The sequence below is a fragment of the Mesocricetus auratus genome, unplaced genomic scaffold (genome assembly GCF_017639785.1).
Source record: "Mesocricetus auratus isolate SY011 unplaced genomic scaffold, BCM_Maur_2.0 Super-Scaffold_100003, whole genome shotgun sequence".
Classification (NCBI taxonomy): Eukaryota; Metazoa; Chordata; class Mammalia; order Rodentia; family Cricetidae; genus Mesocricetus; species Mesocricetus auratus.
Window position 1 is genome coordinate 106,644,273 of NW_024429188.1, and position 5,438 is coordinate 106,649,710.

The following is a 5,438-nucleotide window of genomic DNA, read 5'->3' on the forward strand; positions in this document are numbered from 1 at the left end:
ACTTTTCAGAAGTGGACTCTTCTTCATCTGAAACAAGGGGAAGAGAAAGAAGCTGAAGCGCATGGTCCATCTGGTAAGTTTTACAATTGCCATTATAATCTGGACAGTATAAGAATGTGGCTTTTGTGGTTTAAGAGGTATGAGTCTTGATGGGGAAACGAGTACTCGGCTATCCTACCACAGCTTTCTCAATTGGAAGTTTCAGGAAAAGTCTGCACTGGGGAGTATGATTTGCTTACCTATCAGGTGTAAACAAACTTTCTGGCACTCAGGTCACTTTGGGCCTCTTCCAGTTTGTCCTTAGTCTGTTCCAGTTCACCTTTCATTTTTAGGAAAAACAAGTTGATCAGTGAGCACACCATCGTTGATCTCAGTTGGGTCACATTTGGATTTGCATGAGGTACTAGATTGGAGAGGTACACTTTTATACCTCCTCTCCCTTGGTCGCTAGTTACACAAGAATGGTTTCCCTATGTAGAGACTCCTGCTGCTGCTGTTTTGGTTTTTCTTCAGATTCCTTTAAACCAGTCACATCATTTGAGTGGATATGATGTTTCCATATTAGAATTAACTTACCTTGTGCTATAATTTTGAACTCTGTTTCACTTAGATAGACCTTTAGGGGAAGACATTCTTCATTCATTATCTTGACTCTTTCCAGGTCAAGATTGCTTGGGGACTGTCAGTCACATAACGTAGGTGGAGGGATACTCAGCCACTGGCCCTCCGTCTTTCCTGCCACAGCAGCCCTAGTGCTGGCCTTTACTTACACGTCTCATAGCCATACCTAAAGCAACACTATGGTGATATATTGTTTATGATATAATAAAGCTTTCCTATAGATCAGGGCAGCAAAGCAGCCAGCCATTAGCTCTTACCTCAACCTCAGACTGAAAGGGTGATCCTGTCTTCATAATCCTTAGTGTGACTAGAGACTAAATTGCCAAAGACTGAATACTGAATGCCCGAATGAGACCCTGATCTCCTGTCTTATATACCTCTCTAGTGCTGTGATTAAAGATGTACACCACCATCACTGTCCAGCCTCTATGGCTAACTAGTGTGGCTGCTGGGATTAAAAGTATGTGCCACCACTGCCTGGTCTCTCTGACTGTGGCTAGTTTTGCATTCTGATCTTCAGGAAAGTTTTATTAGATCATAAACAATATATCACTACACAATACAGTTTTAGGGATAAAGTTTTTGAATTTGTTTTCTGCAATTGGCTCTCTACCCTTCTTAGATTTAAAGATGCTGGGACTGGAGGAAGGACTTAGTGATAAAATGCCAGCTTGGTAGATATGAGACTCTTCATTTTGTCTTGTAATGCCATCACCAAAACCAAACAAAACACCAAAAAATACATTTATAAAAAACAAAGATAGCTTCACATGCTGGGGCACAGCTATAATTCTAGTACTCAGGAAACTGAATTAGGAAGGATAGAGTTTAGCTAAAGGCCAGCATAGACTACATGGTAAATTCCAGGCCACATAGGTATATATATGATCCATATGTATATATGGGATCCCACCCAATCTCAAAAAGCCAAAAATCAATAGGAAAGGAAGGAAGAAGTTAGTTAATTAGGTATGAAAATATTTTTAAACATTTTTGGAAATGTAATGATTATATTGAGGCTGGTTAGTTGTTCTTAATTTTCCTAGACAAAATGGTAAAAGGTAAGCTGAAGTGTCAACAATAACAACCTAAAAGCTTCTGTGTGCCCCCCAAAAGAGCCTTATTTCCTATACCACAAGGATGAGATTGCTGAAAATTAAATGTTGAATCTCATATTCTAACTAGAGAAATTACAGCATAAATTGGAGTCTGGTCCTCATAAAGTATCTACTGTTGCCAGGAGGTGGTGCCTTTAGTCCCAGTACTCAGGAGACAGAAGCAGGTGGATCTCTGTGAGTTCGAAGCCAGTCTGGTCTACAGAGCGAGTTCCAGGACAGTCAGGGCTACACTGAGAACTCCTGTTTTGAAAACAAAAGTATCTACTGTTAAAATAACTGCATTGCCTGGGGGAAAATCATATCTTTTAATTTGGAATGGGGACATGTGTGACTACCCAACAAAGCTGAGGACACTTGAGTCTGCCATCTAAGTACTAACCAGGCTGGACTCTGTTTAGTTTCTGAGATCACATTAGATTAGATAAGGACACAGAGCCTCTAAACTTGGATAAGCCTTTCTCCCCCTTCTCTTTCCTTTTCCTATTTTTGACCATACGAAGTCACCGCTCTATCCCTAGTATTATTGATTACCATGACTTCTCTACTCCAACCTGAGGGAATTAACCCCGGAGCACAAGAGGAAACTGTACTGTCCTTCTCTGAGGAAGTTGCTATGGAGGATAATACTAATTCTCCAGTACAGTGTGTTAATGAAAACTAAGGATGTATTGAGAAACCTTATGAAAATGCAGTAATTAGTAAGGTAATCATAAAATATAACTTAAAAAAAGAGAATCTCTGCATCTGGCTCCATCCATTACTGCATGAAGGCTCTATGATGACAGTTCACCAATCTGATTACAGAGGAAGGCCAGTTCAGGCACCCTCTACACTATGACTAGGAGTCTTAGCTGGGGTCCTCTTTGTGGATTCCTGGGAGTTTCCTTAGCACCAGATTTTTCCGTAACCCCGTAGTGATCCTCTCTATCAAGATATCTCTAAATAAATTAAAAAAGAGAAACTAACCTTCATTGGTAGACAATGCCTAGAAGACATGAATTATTAAATGAAAATTATGGCGCAAGCGTGGGTTTTCTTCCTTTGAGTTATTGGTCAGGGAGGTCCCAAAGGCCTACAAAGCAACACAAGCTACTGCCATTTCCCTTGGTCACGCATCCTACATGCATGGTGAAACTCTATGACTAAGGCTGCTATACTCTTTAGATGTAGCACCTGAAGAAATCAGTTTTTAACTGACTAGGAGACTTTCTACCTACTCAATAGCTGTGTCATAGTGCTAGAAGGTGCTATTCAGACTGCTACAGAGAAAAGACATCAGTGGTCTTACTCAGCACCAAACTCTGCATGCTACTGCACTAACTTGCTAAGTAAGATGTACATGTATTGTAATCCTGGTCCTAATAGGGCAAACCTGGCTACTGAGCTGACCAAGTATTATGATATAAGGATTTTTGCACTAGTCAAGAGTTTCACTTTCTTATGCCTCTTTCCACTGCATCACCAGACCCTTCACCTCTCTGAGTCTATCACAATTCTTGGTTAAGTCAGTAACCATGAGGCAATATCTAAAATTTTAAAACAAATATATGTTTGTGCATAGTTTTAGATATATAATGTAGAATTCAGAAGACACAGCTAGAGTTTTTGAAGAACAATTACTTATTAGGTAATATGAGCAGTGGTGACACAGAGAACTATTGCTATTTGCTAGAAGTCATACTTTGGTATTATGTTATATTTGTATGTGTGATAGTGTAAGTATTTGTCATTCTCTAACTGCCAAGGGAACAGGAACCACAAAAAGACCATCAACTCATAGCTTCGTGCGACCTCAAACTTAGATGTCATCTTTGGTTATCTGAACTTGGCCTCTATGTGGGTGAAGTATGTGACAGACATCCTTCTAGATGCCAACCTCTGACAATGTCAATTAATATGTGCAGGTGGCTTTCAACTGGCCAGCTAATTTCTGCAATATAGGAAATAACTGTAATTTCTGTTTCTGCATCTGGCCTCAAAAGAGAAAGTGGCCCCAATTGCCTATTGAATTTATGGAGATGAGATCTCAAGTATCTCAGGATAATTGTTGGATGAAGGGACAGGCTTTGCCAGAAAAGCAATTTCACTACATCCTTCCCTCACAAGGTACTTTGAAACAATTTTTTTTTGATTTTCAAAGTGCCATATCTTTCAGTATCTCTATTCTCACTGTGACTTTACCTTGTTAATGGAGTTTAGCTCTAATTCTAGTTTTCTAGCTTACCAAAGCAGGTTCCACACAGCTATCTTCCTGTCTTTTTAGCTGTGGTTTAGTTATGTATTTATCTGGCTACCTAGGTTTCAAGTATATCTCCTGTTCTTGATTATTATATGTTTTTATGCCCCTTTTTCTGTTATTTATTTCTTTCATCATTCCCCTAAACCTTCCTTTTTGATTGTTTTGCTTTGCACTCCCACGTTTTTCTCTGTATTGTCCATTCATTTAAAAAGTATTCACAGAGCAGCTATAATATGCATTAAAACATGACACTCCCTGAAACACAGGCTCTTAACAGTCTAATTGATGTGACATACAAATGATGAATAGAAATAGTAATTAGCTACCGTTAATGATGTAATGACAAAATTATTTCTATACACGGTTAATGGTAGAGGATTAAAAACTAAAGGTAAAATGTGTGCATTGTAGGAAATTTGTAAGGTACAGAAAGTATTTAAAAAAGAATATGAAAATTCAGTTAGATTGTCTGGGTTGGAATCCTAGATCTCTCTTTAGCTCTATAGCCTTGAACAAATTACATCTCCTCTTTGAGACCCAGTTTCTCTAGCCATTAAATAAGGATAATAATATTACTTTCCCACCTAAGAGCGTTAATAAGCTTACCACTACACCTAGTAAAAAACAAGTAGTGCTAGTCACAGTTATTACTCAACCACCAGCTTTTTGGCACATTGCCTTCAGTTTTTTGACAATTATTTCATGATTGATGTGACTTACTGCTTGTTCTCCCCCCCCCGTTTTTCATAGTTTATGCAAGTTTATTTGCATGCTTCTTAATGTATTGCCTCTTTCTGTAATAGTTTCTCTAATTTCTCCTTTGTTCTACTACCTGCAGTTGTTCTTTTCCTCCATTGTTTTGGAAGCAGTAAGACAGGCAAAAAATAGAGTGCTGTTTACAAAGTTCAGGAAACTGTGTTAAAGTATAAGGAAAACAAGAAATAGAAGGAATAAGAATTCATTATTTTCTGGAAAATTCATGTACATAGGGAGCCTGTTCTAGTATAGGTAACAACAGAACAAGTTTCTGCTACTTTTGGGGTAACCAACCCCTTCCCTCGTTTGTACAAATGGCTGTGTTTCATTAGGCTATGGATCTCAGATATCAATGAGCTTTGTAAACGAGATAAACAGGAGAAAAATGACAAGACCTAGGTTGATAGAGATAATGGTTCCTATGTTACTAATGGGGAGTACAGCACAGACTATTCCTATTTTTTTATTTCTTCTTGAAGAAGATAACTTTATTATTCTTGCTTATTCTTTGTCAGGAATAACTTAATCTATGTTTAGAACTACACCTAAGCCAAATTTGTTTTGTGTACCAAAACACTTTAGCATTTGATGTTGTAAATGCCATCAATGTAAGCATGAAAACATTGGCCGGGCGGTGGTGGCGCACGCCTTTAATCCCAGCACTCGGGAGGCAGAGGCAGGCGGATCTCTGTGAGTTCGAGGCT

At 38.6% G+C, this 5,438-nt stretch overlaps 1 pseudogene; it reads right to left on the minus strand.

Moving 5' to 3' along the window:
- Positions 1 to 242: 242 nt before the first annotated feature.
- On the minus strand, positions 243 to 643 carry LOC106022567 (annotated as a pseudogene).
- Between the last annotated feature and the right edge of the window lie 4,795 nt (positions 644 to 5,438).